This window comes from Cydia pomonella, chromosome 14 (assembly GCF_033807575.1).
Source record: "Cydia pomonella isolate Wapato2018A chromosome 14, ilCydPomo1, whole genome shotgun sequence".
Taxonomy (NCBI): Eukaryota; Metazoa; Arthropoda; class Insecta; order Lepidoptera; family Tortricidae; genus Cydia; species Cydia pomonella.
Window position 1 is genome coordinate 8,665,706 of NC_084716.1, and position 15,992 is coordinate 8,681,697.

Below are 15,992 nucleotides of genomic sequence, written 5' to 3' on the forward strand. Positions count from 1 at the left end.
ATAGTTTTGTAGATACTAACTTCATTATAAAGCGGGTTGCTTTCCAAAAGCGGTTCGAATATTGTGTAAGTAATTAAAGTTCTTCGACGGCCCGATTCAATGCGATACGCCCGACTTTGGGAAATACACGAAAATAGGGAACTTGTTTCCTATTTATTGTGCTGTTGTACGAAATATCAATCGAACTAATGGAGTTGAGTAGGTAAGCTATATGAGACAATCAATATCAAAAGGGACCTTATGGCGGTTGGCGCTTACGCCATTATTAGCGGCGCGCCAATACTAATGCGGTACGACGTGACGTGAGCGCCGACCGCCATAAGGTCCCTTTTGATATGGACTGTCACCTATAACATATTTGCTAAGTGAAAACTGTTATATGAAAAAAGCATATTTCGGCCATATCAGAAGATTTATCTGCGGTTGCGTCTAATAGAAAGCTTATTATATAATATTCAAATTACATACATGTTTTCCCTTAATAACACATCTGGCTCATACACATTATGGTCAACTCGTTCGAGTCCTGTAGACATCGCAAATTTAAGAGTAGAGTAGAGAGCCTTTATTCGTGGCAAAATAAAAAATAAACAACAAGTAACATAACATATGTGACATTATCTATGAAAAGGGACCTTATTGTCATTATCAACGATGCTCCCATATTTTAAACAACGCCGCGCTACGCAGTGCACGCGTAAGCACCATCGATAATAAGGTCCCTTTTCATAGATAATGTCACATATAAGCCACGAAATGGTCCCGACTCAGCGTGGTGCTAGCCTGGCTGGGCTAGCAATGGTCTTCCGTCGGGGCCAACAAAAAGTTGTAAAAGTATTATGCTGATTTCGACATTGGTCCCATAAGTCGTTCAGTATTACTTATACAGTCACTACGCAGAATATGGCTGTTAGTGATAATACCATAATTCGATACTGTAGTTCACAATCGTAGTAATTATGGGGAAAACATTGTTGTAAGTAATTTACCTACTTAGGTATAAGCGTACATTCGTACTTAATTGCTAGGTACTTACCTATTAAATCAAAATTTCATATTCTTCATTTATTAAATAAAAAAAATTGTTTGTTTCAGGTAATGCCAATGATCCTTGAACGGTGATACTGCTTTTGTCTTCCTACGACCTGCAACTGAAACATCAAAGTTATACCCGCCTTAGCGCTACAATTCAACAGGTAGGTACCTAGTTTCAGATGCGATTTTTTAAATATTGCAGAGGTTTCAAACTTTTTAACTTCCGGACATAGTGACAACATGATTTACTTATTTGATATGATTGATATGATTGACTTATTCAAAAGTTGTTATAAACGTAGAACGTGTTTTACATTGTGCTTTTCACTGAGTGTTTTGTAAATCTGATTTCTCAAATTCTGTGTAACCTCTTACTATTTAGCTGAACCTAAACGTAGATAGGTACTTTTCGTGCTTCTATATAAAGATATGTTTAACAAACATGGAAACTATAGGTCTAGATTAAGATAAGAAACTGTAATAATATTTTTTGTATGACCGTTTGTTTCATATGCAGGTATAGCAAAATAAAAATCTATGGTGCTAAAATCTGAAATCCGCCATTGATACTTATGTCATAGTATTGAGGTATTCAAAACGCTCGAATACTGGAGAGTGGTGAGCTACCGCGAAAATCGAAATTTGAAAAAGTCACCACTATCCCTCTTGCCTTACAAAGGAACAAATATGGACAATTTTAGACATTCGCGGTAGCTCATCTGACCAGATGACGTAACCTATTATAGAAATAATAATTTATTTAGGTACAAACCAAAAGTCAAAATTTGAAATCAACAGGGGCGTGATCTCTATAGACAAAAACTTTGATCAATCAACATTAAATAAAACACGAAATTTAACTTTCAACAGCGTTTGTAAATTAGTAACAAATGTTTAGCAGTTGTCATTTGTTCCGCTTTGAGTAGTGTCGTATTTTAATTAGATAAGTTTACAATGTTCGTTAAAACTTCACTCATTGAATCAATTTGTAACAAAAGAAAATTTCCTACTCAAGACGAAAGTAAATCATAATAATAAATAAATAATAAATATTATAGGACATTATTACACAAATTGACTAAGTCCCACAGTAAGCTCAATAAGGCTTGTGTTGAGGGTACTTAGACAACGATATATTTAATATATAAATATTTAAAATACTTAAATGCATAGAAAACACCCATGACTCAGGAACAAATATCCATGCTCATCACACGAATAAATGCCCTTACCAGGATTTGAACCCGGGACCATCGGCTTCATAGGCAGGGTCACTACCCACGAGGCCAGACCGGTCGTCAAAATGTGGGAAATCTCCTTCCCATTCAAGCGTAGTCCTCATTTTCCTCTCTGGATACAAACATTATTGAAATTATTTTGACACAATTTGTTGTATATCAACTACAGCTATGTCACGTTTGATTTTTTTAATTTTTAATTATTATAAAAGTATGAAATCTGTTTTTCGCTCCTAATTTATACAGTTATCAAAAAATCTAAAAAAGTCACACGTAGGGGCATAGCTATAGTTTATATACATAAAATTATGTAAAAATAATTTCCATAATGTCAATATCCAGGGAAGAAAATGGGGACTACGTTTGTATGGAGAAAGTCAGCGTCCCCTTTCCTCTTTTCAAAATACAACAATTTTTATCGACGACGAATAGATATCGAATCACCATTCCAATTACTTTCAATTTTAGCCTTTTTATAAATGTTCCTATTACCTTGAGGTTTCATGTTTCCACAAATATCGTGTTCCCGTTTTTTCAACCCTTGTCGCTTCTATTTAATAAATAAAAGGAAACTCCTCTAAAATGACCTTTTTAAAAAAGGAGTACGTTGCTAGTAAAATACTATCCGATACACCCTTTTTAACAAAACAGCATTGTAGTAAGCTGTCAACGATTTTAAATTACTAAGAAGTTAAAAATTCTACTAAGTTAAGGAAAAATAATAGAATAAAGCTCAAAATGAGGCATATTCTGCACAGTAAATATAATTTAAAGATCGCGATAATCGAAAATAAGTTAAAATCATTGGAAGAGAAGGAAAATGTTACATTAATAATCATTACAGAAAACATTACTTTTACTTCAAAAACTCGAACACGTAATTGAAATAAATTTACATGAAGGTAAAGGTCGGACACATCTACTTAATACCTATGCTCATAAGCTGAATATTTAAATGAATCCTTTTAAATCAGAAAATAAAAACAGGACTCCAACAGCCCTTTTGACTTGGTAGGTTTGACTTTTAGTGACACGATTACAAACACAAAAATTACGCTTTCACTGTCACTCCTATTGAAAATTGCATGTGATCATCCCGTTCCGCCTTGTGGTATAATTATTACGTTATGGTATAATTATACATTACGGGTTATCCCGTTATCCCGTACGAAAACAAGCGCTGGTGGCCTAGCGGTAAGAGCGTGCGACTTGCAATCCGGAGGTCGCGGGTTCAAACCCCCGCTCGTACCAATGAGTTTTTCGGAACTTATGTACGAAATATCATCATTTGATATTTACCAGTCGCTTTCCGGTAAAGGAAAACATCGTGAGGAAACCGGATTAATCCCAACAAGGTCTAGTTTTTACCCTCTGGGTAAAAACAAGGTCAGATGGCAGTCGCTTTCGTAAAAACTAGTGCCTACACCAAATCTTGGGATTAGTTGTCAAGCGGACCCCAGGCTCTCATGAGCCATGGAAAAATGCCGGAACCCAACTATGGTTCACTAGTTCAACTCATAATAAGTATTAATACCAAGTTGAACTAGTAATTTAGTATCTACCTATATCTATACCAATCTTCCATGTGGTACCTATTGCCCACGTACTTTCTTCCTTTTGTGATAATCGGCCTGATATTAACTTTAAGATATGTCAAATATGTAGTTCTAGATATGGATCGGATATGTCAGTGTCAGAAGTGACGTTATTATTCGAAGAAAAGTTCATTTTAATAGTAGATTGTTAACAAGGGATGAAACCTTTTACCCGACTCTACTTTTCATTTCGAATAGAAGGAAAGTAAAATACATGTGTATTTATAAAAACATTATTAAGTATAAAGTTTTATACTATTTTTTGAGGGTACTTTCAATTTATTAACAATTTACGTATCGTGATTTATGGAATGGGGAGTTAAATATTAGAATGGAAATTGTACAACAAATCCATTTAATATCAAATTTAATTTTTTTATCTAACATAAACGAAAAAAAACGTACTGAGAAAGTTAAATGCTCTAGTGCAGAAACGTATCATTTTCTGCACACTATTTAGAACAACAACTACCCACTTTGAAGAGCATGAGAAATGTAAGTTTTTTTAAATATCGTACCGGGCCGAATGTTATGCCATAGATCTGCTATATTCAAATAATATTTACACCTAAACGAAGATATTCGAGTTATTTTTAGATAATTTTACTGTATATGCGGTATATATTTGGGTACTTTTACGGTACATGCTTCATAGTGTGAAAAACTACATAACTTGTTAACCCGACAAGCGAACTTTCTAGACCGTTCCGCCTGTTGATTGCCCCTCAAGGTCGTAAGGGGCTGTTACGTTCTCACCTTTGACTCACGAAAGGCGCTAGCGATTCCTTTAGCACCCTCTCCTGCGGTCGAGCTCAGTCTACAACTATAGTTTGGCAAGAGACGAAGTGGATCAGAAGCAGAGATAATCACACTATCTTTTTCTTGTGTATCATCAATCCCGAAATGAGAGATGCGTCTAAATCCGTTACCTCTTTTAAATGTATACCTAAAAAGTTCATAAAAATTATGAACTCTCTCTCTTTATTTCTTAAACATGTTTTGCCTTGTTCTGTTTTTATTCTGTCCTGTGTTTCTATTAGACCACAATAAGTCTGCAACGATTTTGATAGCATACGTAGTGCAAGTGTTTATTATTTATACGTCAAAATTTCATAGGAGTGTGACGTTTAAAATAACACTTGGTCTGACTCTATTTGGTTTACGAGTCATTATTTACTTTGTTAAATGTTCTTATGTACTTATGCTTCTACGCCAAATAAATATTTTTCTATTTTGTTCTAAACCTATTGTATTTTATTATTCTACTGTAATCTACTGACAAAACTAGTTTGCCACACTATGAGTAGGTACCTTATTTCTTTAATATGAGGAAGTAAATACTTACACATGTTTAATAACTTTAAACGTTCGTCAACGCATGGTACGTTAGATAATATCTAAAATTACATTTAATATTCAAGAGTAAATAAAGAAAAAGGGGACGATTTGTTTGAAAATGTTAGGTACGAGTAAATATCTATGCAGTGACGTTTAATTTAAACTAAATCAATTTCCTACACTCAGTACGTTCATTAATAACGAATGTAATTTCAATTCGGCTCAATAAGAACCAAATGTTCCCATTATCACCATCCAAACCAAAACCCGGAGGCGTATTCATATTTTATGAATGGGATATTGATTTCTTATTAATCCTACTACCCACATTTCGCCCCAACTCATATATTTATGCAAGGGAAAGGCACTAGCGTTTGATTTAATAGTTGTACAATTATGGCATTGATTCGATATTAATCTACACCCTACGTAATGATGTAAGGCATTTTTGGCATAAAATATATTTGGTATTTATGCCTTACATACAAGAACCACCGCAAGGAAACTAGCTTTCACTTAAAAAGAACCGCATCGAAATCGGTCCATCCGTTTGAAAGCTATGATGCCATAAACAAGACATTGGCGTCAAACGTATAACACCCCTCTTTTTGCGTCGGAGATTAAGAGGATACGGGAGCTGAGATTTAAATATTTTAGGTGAATATATCCGTCTCGCTAACGGAAACGGCTCCTTAAACTAGTGCGGTAAGGACAACGCCAGATACGGCGAAAGGTTCTGCGTAAAATCTAAAAAAACTATGTTTCGTACTCGACTGTTTCCGCCTCCAAAACTTAACCAAATGTAATAAAATTTTGAGATCTAAATGGTAATGAAAATATCTGTGTCAGACTGTTTTGCTTTTTAGGCTAATTGATTTCAGTTTTAAATACCATGCTTCTCTTTGCCGTTGTCTGTTGCCTTCTAATTTACTAGGCGTTTTTGCGAATATTTAAAGTGCACTAGCGCCATAAGAAACAAAAATATTAAAAAATGCAAAACAGTCTGACACAGATATTAATAATAATAATCTCTCTTGAAAAAATCATTGCTCTAGCTTCAAAAACCACGGAGGAAACAGAAAATGACCACTCCTGTTGCCTCTTAAAAATATGAATCTGTATGCGCCTCCTAATCAATTGAACAAACGTATCAAAGATAATATTAATGAGCGATATATAATTACCAATTCAAATTTGAAGGATCCTCAATTGAAGATCGTCAGAAGAATAAATCATTGTACTTTTCACTGTATTTTTACGTAAAACAATTTCCTTGGGGAATACTGTATTTTACAAGTCATTTGGCACTTTCAGGAGAATTTGTGAGAGACTATCGGCCCGATTCGAAGTATGATTAAGACACATTTAAGATCTTGGAAAGATCTTTAAAAGATCGATAGCTAAAGGACATGTCAAAATTGACGTTTATTTCTATTCCGCTGTTATCCCAATAAGATCTATCTACGATATTTTTAACGTCAAACTGACATTGGTTGCCCGAATCGAGCTGCTTCTGTCAATTATACGACATACAAACTTTGCGGAATTACATATTTATTCAAACAAAAATATTACTTTGCTAATCAGTGAACTAATAACGTGCTTGCAACTAATGCAAGTAGCAATACTTAAGTATTTTTATATGCAATTAATGTTACCACCCTCCCACCCGGTAACGGAAACCGGACGCCAGGCCGACAACACCTCGAGCAGCTCCTGATGATGCCTCATAAAGAGGCGAAACACGTGTCGAGTTTTGTACCTACCTACACTTGTGGCGGTTTGTTATATAGTACATTGTGTGTTAAGTAAACAAGAATTTACGAATAAGTATTAATTTTAAGCCCGAAGCTGAAGGCAAGGGCTTAATTAACACGAGTTCATAATTCTTTTACTACCCGTGGTACATACAATGTTTTTCATCACACTTGTGAGAAAAAAACTAAATTTTAAGCAAATTAATTCTTAAATATGGTGACACTTCAAACATTCGTCCAACAACACAAATAAAGGGTGTAGCAGGATAGCCTAGGAAAAATTGCCCCCAGCGATTTTGGGCCGAAACTGTAATCAAACGATGCCTTTTGGGGAGGTTATACTCTGCACAAAGTTTCATCCCTCTGTTACCCCCTGGGGCTGAAAAACACCCGATTAACCCCAAAACTGTTTTAATTATTTTTTCCTAAACTATGTAAGTGACGAATTTCAAATTTTGTACAAATATTAATAAGACTAAAACGTATGTGCAAAAAAAATATTAACCCCCTAACCATTGAAATTCTTGTAAAAAAAACAAAAATTAAAAAAGAATCATCCTGTATATCAAGTTTGGCTCATGGTACACACACCATTTTTTTTTCAAAAATGAACCAGTTTATATTCTACATTATACAAAAGTTTCATGGACCTACTCCAGAAGGAACATTGCGAAATTAATATGTATTGGCTCTTTGGTGCGTACTATTCATTGAACTCCCACTAAGAGCCTTGCATTATTAATAAAATAAAAAATGGCTTGCGATCGGACCGCTGCTCGTGCCCGATTTGAAAAAGGTGGGGATAAAGAAGTATGAATCAAACTCATTTGTATTTATAAAAACATTTTTAGGGTTCCGTAGTCAACTAGGAACCCTTATAGTTTCGCCATGTCCGTCTGTCTGTCTGTCTGTCTGTCTGTCCGAGGCTTTGCTCCGTGGTCGTTAGTGCTAGAAAGCTGAAATTCGGCATGGATATATAAATCAATAAAGCCGACAAAGTCGTACAATAAAAGCTAAAAATTTTTTTTTAGGGAACCTCCCCTACACGTAAAGTGGGGGTGAATTTTTTTTTTTTGCTTCAATCCTACAATGTGGGATACCCGTTGGAAAGGTATTTCAAAACTAATAGGGGTCTTCAACAAACATTTTTTGATAAAGTGAATATATTCGGAGATAATCGCTCCGAAAGAAAAAAAAATAAGTCCCCCCCCCCCCCTCTAACTTTTGAACCATAGGTCCAAAAAATATGAAAAAAATCGTGGAAGTAGAGCTTAAGAAAGACATTAAATGAAAACTATAGCGGACATGATCAGTTTAGCTGTTTTTGAGTTATCGCAAAAAGTTTCCCCTTCATAGTAAAAAGACTTACTTTAATTAGGTACTATATATGCAAATTTGCCTATTTATTTAACTCGCGTGAAAGGTACCGTTTCATCCCTTGGTTAACAATTTACTATACTTTAAGCTCCAGTTTAGCTTATTGTGATGGAAGAGTAACTACTACGGAACCCTACACTGAGCGTGGCCCGACATGCTCTTGGCCGGTTTTTTTTTTAAATTATTTTGGTTTCGGGACCGAGACGTTGCGTATTAAGCATGATACGAGTATTATGATTAGTGGCTACGAAATAGTACGTTTATTTTAATTTCGCAATGTTCCTTTTGGAGTAGGTCCATGAAACTTTTGTATAATGTAGAATATAAATTGGTTCATTTTTAAAAAAAAAAATGGTGTGTGTACCATGAGTCAAACTTGATATACAGAGGAATACTTTTTTTATTTTTGTTTTTTTTACAAGTATTTCAATGGTTAGGGGGTTAATATTTTTTTTGCACATACCTTTTAGTCTTATTAATATTTGTACAAAATTTGAAATTCGTCACTTTCATAGTTTAAGAAAAAATAATTAAAACATTTTTGGGGTTAATCGGGTGTTTTTCACCCCCAGGGGGTAACAGAGGGATGAAACTTTGTGCAGAGTATAAACTCCCCAAAAGGCATCGTTTGATTATAGTTTCGGCCCAAAATCGCTGGGGGCAATTTTTCCTAGGCTATCCTGCTACACCCTTTCTGTTTGTTTTGAATTTCAGTCAATATACGTCGTATTTCATTGACAATGTCAAATCCAATATTATATGACAGCAATTTTTTTTCCGTGATGAATGGCAAAGGCATTTTACCTATTGTGTCGTAGAATTGGTTAAATCACAACATTTTTTTTTATTCTTTTGTATTTTTTGTAATAAGCCATATTAAATTTATATTAATATATTGCAGTGTGCAGGAAGCAGAATACTTCCAAATCATATGGAACATTTCAGGTTTTATAAAACTGAAATGTTGTCAATTGTAAACAAATATTTAAACGTCTATTAAATTAATTAAATATTCATACATAATACACAAAAAAAATATGAACGTCAGTATTTTAAAAGTAAAACTCATTTTTATACCTATATATTCTCCAATTTCTCCCTGGATATTAGCATAATAGAAAGTATATTTACATAATTTGATGTTTATTGACTATGTCCTTTCGTTGACTTTTTTCGATTTTTTTATTTTTAAAGGAGTTATTAGCATTAAAAAAATTGTATGGAATTTCCGCACGATTCGAACTTTCAGGAACTATTAGATCTTGATAATATGGATCGGATATGTCAGTATTAAAAGTGACGTTTTTGTGAGAAATCCTATCCATATCGTATCTAGACAAATATTTGAAATATCTTGACTTTCGAATCGGGCCGTTTGTTTTTCGCTCAAAAAATAAAGTCTCGGTCGTTTTCGCCGATTCGTCCCGGTTGACGGGTGGGATATGTAGGTACATAAACGAATTTTTAATCCAATAGCTGAGGAGCATGTTAAAATATATTAAGTTCCGTGAGTATAATTTCGAAAAGGGTTTCTACTTATTATTCGGGCTATAACGATTTCGCTCTGTATATTTGTATAGGCCAGATCCTTTAAGGCGATCGTTATCTATACCCATCTACTTGACATTTCCTGAGTATAAGGATTCAGATAAGTTGAGCATGATATCGTAAAAAGATATTTCGTTTATCAAAAATGAGAAAAATATTAAACAACCCAAGTTTTTATTTTATCCACTTTATTTTATGAGGGTCCTATATTTTTTAAACTCCTTGTCGTTGTTATGGCTTCCTCTGTCATTTATATGTGTATATAGTAATAAATGTAGTCTGTCTTAACTTTATATGTGTAGTATACGTATTATATAGTATGTACCATGGTCTCGGCGAAGGTGCCTTGCATTCTGGAGCCTCAAGGCTTAAGCCGTACAGACGGCAAGCACCCCGATGGCCTAAGGCTACGTACGCACTAAGCGGCTAGCCGCGTGCGGACAGCCGCATGACGGTTAAGAATGTATGAAACCGCAACCATAAATACTGAACGCACTAAGCGGTCCGCCGCAACCGCACGCGGCTGGCCGCATAGTGCGTATGGGGCCTAACGCTGGTTCCATGGGCCAAAGGCCGCTGCTTGCTGTGGGATGCAACTTGCGTGAGTACATTTGCGCCTACTCATCTTGCTCCCACTAGCGCAGGGCCCCGACAACCCTTTCCGCGATAAAAGCCTTTCAATGGGCGTCCCATAAACATGGCTAACACATTGAAAGACTGTCCAGTTTGAACTGCAAGCCCATATATTTGACTAGCCCTTACCGAAAAACTTAGCAAAAAATAAAGCTAGCCCTTTGCAATTGCTTACTGCTATCCTATATGCCTTGCAATCCCTTAATAAGGGTTACCCTTATCATTAAGCGCTTTTTATAAAGCTTTCCCTTTAGTAATGTCGTAGTTGAGCGTTGCGTGAAAGAGGCAGAATTAGTATATATCTACGCTAGTGTATGAAAAGGAAAGAAAATACGTTCCTAGGGAAGGGTTTTTAAATAATTTTGTTCGCTTACCATCTACTATATACTAGTACGACTACAATTACTAGTATAGTAGCCGTTGCCGTGCATCGTATTAGCTGAGTGATGAGTCCGATTGCACTTACGAAACTAGGCGACTTTTTAAACTTAATTGTACCTACTGGCTGACAAGTGTGAACTGATTAAAATAAAACAAGATCTACAAGTCATATATATTTAATTAAATATGACTTTTCTCTAAAGTTTAACAGAATAGTACACAAGTAAGTCCGACTCACGCTTGACTGCATATTTCTAATAGGTAGTAGCAACGGCGTAAACAACAATAATAACAATTAGGGTCACTTCTGTCCGAGTAAGAAAACTCGGAAACGGTTTAAAAGATACCGGTTAAAACGGTTTATTTCGGTTTTACTCCGAAATTTCAGAAGAACGCGAACATTTTAAGAACTTTATTGTAACCTTAATAAACCGTTTTATTGGGGGAGCGATGAGACGGCCGTGTGCCGCATAGGGCAATAGCATTCTCTCGTTTCGTGCCGATTTGGTGTCCGAGCCCGAATCAAGTTAATAACATTACTATTTTATACAAGTGGTTATTTTTTTTAAGTATGTTTACGTAAAAATTAAAATTTGATAACTAAACCATATAACTTAAATAAAAAAACAAGTAAAAACTCATTTCCCTCCTACCTAAAATAGCTTGGCATTGAGTAGGTTATTAAAAAAACTACTATTTGTGAATAAGTGCATTTTATAAAGAAGTGCATAATTTATATTATATTAGAACACAGCAAGCCCAGTTACAGTAAAATTATCCTAGAGAGAACGCAGATTTTAATTTTATCACATGAACAACTTCATTTTCCGTCTGAAAAATTGTGACTTATACCAAGTCTAAACGCACAATTGTTTAAGAATAGGTATTTTCTTTTTCACCGCCTTAGATCCTCAGCACACGGAGCGTAAGCGTCGCGTAAACGTATCGTAAAAACGTTACGAGTACGAGACGCGTAAGCGTAATCGTTTAATAAGTGGAATCTAGCTGAAATCATGGTGTCGCTGGCGTCAGATGTCTTCGGGGGATGTATCAACGATCTTACTTTCTCGTCAGATGAAGAAGATTTTTTATTGTTTGATAAGGCTGAAGTTTTGTTTTTTGCGCCCATATTACGCTACGTCTGTCATAATGACGACAGAAAAGACTTGTTTGAAGTTGTTCGCGCTCGCAGCGCTCTCGTTCTACGCGCGTATTACGATACGCTTACGCGTTTCTTACGCTTACGCTCCATATGCTGAGAGCCTAAGTATCTGTAAAACGTCAATGAAGAAGGTTTCGCGCTCATGGTTTAAGTACGGCAAAATAAATTTTTCTTCATCGGAAATCCACTTTGTCACGGTTAAGTACTCATAGATCATAAGAGGGCCATTGCCAGGGCTAAATACGATTTCGTCAACAGAATTGGTGAGAAACTAGCGAGCTACCCCACTGGGAGTCGCGCGTTCTGGTCGCTTGTCAAAGCTGCCGAGGGAAATTTTTGTCAGTCGTCCTTACCACCACTGCGAAAAGCTGATGGTCATCTGGCCCACAGTGCAAAAGAGAAAGCCAATCTTCTTGGTTTGCTACTATTTTTGCCTCAAGCTCGACCCTAATCGACGACGGTTGCGCCGTGCCGCCCACCATCCCACGGTGCGTATATTCCATGCCAGAGATCTCATTCACGCAGAGGGATATTTGGCGGGAGTTGCTATCGCCGACGCTCATAAGTCGAGCGGGCCAGACGGCATACCAGCGATTGTGCTTAAGCAATGTGCTCCTGAGTTGTGTCCCGTGATGGCGCGCCTTTTCACACTCTCTAGCAAGAAACGGCATGTTCCATCTTCGTGGAAGACGGCCCTTGTGCACCCTGTGCTTAAAAAAGGCGATAGATCGGACCCATCGAGATACAGGCCTATCGCTATTACCTTTCTTCTCTCAAAGGTCATGGTGCGTATAATTAACGCAAAGCTGCTGAGATACCTAGAAGAACACGACCTGATCAGCGACCGCCAGTATGGTTTCCGTCACGGTCGCTCGACTGGTAATCTTCTATTCTCTCTATCTCACACACCGCTGAGCTTAGGCCATTGAGAGTCAAGGTGAGGCATTGGCAGTTAGCCTAGATATAGGGAATGCGTTCGATAGGGTCTGGCGTAGGGGTCTCCTATCGAAGTTACCATCTTATGGACTGCTACAGGAACTATGCAAATGGATCGCTAGCTTTTTTTTCCGGCAGACGCATACGAGCCGTAGTAGACGGAAGCTGCTCCGATAGCATGGACATTAACGCTGGCGTTCCGCAAGGTTCTGTGCTATCCCCAACGCTGTTTTTGCTGCACATCAATGACATATGTTGTCTAACGACGACATTCATTGCTATGCAATGCAGATGACAGTAGGGGATGCCTATTACACAGGCCGTGCCAACATCCCTCGTTCTGTGGTGCTGGAGAGTCGTGAAGAGCTTGTGTCGGACATTGAAAGCACTCTATCCAGTTTCGTTGTAGGGTTGGGACAATCTAGTCCGATTTAACCCCACCTAGACACAAGTTTGCGCGTTTACCGCTAAGAAAACCCCATTTACTGTGGTCCCACAGTTCCAAGGCTCAGCCCTTACCATTCATTTAGCTCAGTATTGGGATCCTCGGTGTCGACATTTCCAGTGATGTCCAATTCCGTAGCCACCTGGCATCCAAAAAACTCGGTGTGCTCAATAAAGCGAGACGATACTTTACAACTGCTGCTATATAAATTGCAGTCCCCATATGGAGTATTGCTGTCACCTTTGGGCAGGAGTACCTGCATGCTAGCTTGGACCATTCGACTCAGTCCAAAGGCGCGCTGTACGTACGAATCGTCGACGATCCCAAACTCAGAGGCGGTACTGAACCTTTAAGTCTAAGGAGAGACTTTGCCTCCTTGTGTGTGTTCTACCAATGGCCGCTTTCTATCACCGCACCGCTCGCTCGCAGGGTGTTCATCCTCACGCCCTAGAACCTAATTGGTCGCGTACTGTGCGGTTTAAGAGGAATTTCCTGCCGCGAACGCTTCGGCTGTGAAATGAGCTTCCTGCTGAGGTTTTCCCGAGGGGCTACAGTATGGGGCTCTTCAAAAAGGAGTGTACAGGTTTTTAAAGGGCCGGCAACGCGCATCTAATACCGCTGGTGTTGCATGCGTCCATAGGCTACGGTGACTGCTTACCATCAGGCGGGCCGCATGCTTGTTTGCCACCGTCGTGGTATTAAAAAAAAGGTAGTACTTAATATAGTGATATGATACTATCTAATGCAAATAAATCACATGTAGTATATATTGGGTAGGTATATCTTTATTCGTTTCACTTGATTGCCTTCTAGCTAGATAGATGATGGAAAAAAAAATCTTTGAAACTTCATTCCATTCCAATCTGTTTCTGTCCATTCCTTCCAATATTTTCAGTTTGAAAGAAAAGATAAATATCTTATTAGAAAATGGGTTTTTATGTAAAATAATAATAATAGATAGATACATAGGTCATCATCGTCTCCTAGCCGTTTTCGGCCACAGCAACTACTTTCTACCGCTGAGAGTGTCGCTGGTGCGCTCTCAGGTGACTGACGTAGCCAATCTTAGCAGCGAATGTGCGGCCACACTCGCTGCAGGTCAGCACCCCTCCGACGTAATTATATGTTATGGCCATAGGTGGTCTGGCCTTTAGCTCGTCATGCTTATCGTCAAGTTCTGTGCGTCGCCTGGCTTCGAATTCACGCAATTTAGATCTTAATGGCAAATATTGGACACAAATATATTTTATATTTGAGAGAATAATTGAATTTGAAGCTTAAATAATAAACGAAAAGTCAGCTACCACTGCCAAAGCCACTAGGTCAAAGGCTGAACTTCAGTGAAGCAATTCTCGGACAAAAATCAATGCCCAAGTATCATAAAAATCGAGGCCGAAAACCCGGAGCTTCTGATCTGAGAATTAGAACTTGGTCGAACGGATCCCCACTGTTTTTGTTACACCTCGTATTTACAAACGTCAATATACTCCCTTGTTTGTGTCTTGGTTTAATTCAAGTAGTTTATGGTTCCATATTTTAAAATATCATCCCTTTAATTTCTATCCAATAAAGTTCATTTACATATAATCTAATTTCATTCCCTTTCATACATGATTTATTACCTTCCCTCGGTTTTACATTTCCGCCTATGCCTTCATTACATTCCTTACATGTTCCTTAAAAGTAATAGTAGTACTAGTATATTTCATTACACAGTTCAAGAGCTAGCACCTCTGGAGTTGCAGGCGTCCATAGGCTACGTGGCTGCTTAACATTAGGCGGACCGTTTGTGTGTTTGTCGCCGCCATAGTATTAAAAAAACAATACATATATAATGAATAAACACATATTTATAAGCACATAATGAATAAATACATAAATATCAACATAAACACAAATAACTTTAGAGGACAAAAAACGTTCTACGAAAAAAACAATAAATCGGTACGAAACTAGAGATCGGCTCGTAAACAAAGACACCGCGCATGGAATAAACTGGATTTTATTGTTCTTAACCGGTTAATCTGACAATAACTTTATGAAAATGTTCTCTAAATAACCGGTTTAAAAATAACGGTTTTTCGAACCAAACTGAAATTTTAAGGTTTCGCGCCAAGTACATGATAATGGTTTGTAAATTTAACCGGTTTCGGAGCCTTGCGAGTAAGTATATTATTTGCAACGGGAGCTAATGATAACATTGGCACGTGTCTAAGACTGAAGAAAATAGCGCCGTGACGATGCGCTCGATCCGCGGAAAGCAACAGACAATCACAACTCTTTGCCATTGAAAAATTGAACCGTATTTAATCTACAGCGGCTTCGATCATTCGGAAGCGCACGAACATCAAAGAACACCGCCGCCAACAACGATCGCTTACTATTGGATTTACAGTAATGTGTGCTTTATGAACAAGGTAGATGATTTAAATTAGCACGCTTATATGCTGAAAGGGAAGCCCTTTATAAGGCTAACCCTTATAAGCGATATGCAAGGTATTGGTGAGCGGATGATAAGGGTTTTGTAAGGGTATTAGGATACCGATA

The 15,992-nt window shown here is 37.3% G+C and overlaps 1 protein-coding gene across 2 annotated transcripts in view; it reads left to right on the plus strand.

Moving 5' to 3' along the window:
• The window catches only part of LOC133524856 (allatostatin-A), a 142,789-nt gene that overhangs the window by 31,881 nt on the left and 94,916 nt on the right, over positions 1-15,992 (plus strand). The window contains exon 2 of one of the 2 annotated variants that reach the window (XM_061861005.1): positions 1,096-1,196. The exons of the other annotated variant lie outside the window; for it this stretch is intronic. The gene's annotated coding sequence lies outside the window, so the exon portion shown is untranslated. The remainder of the gene's footprint in view (positions 1-1,095; positions 1,197-15,992) is intronic. 2 annotated transcript variants of the gene reach the window in all.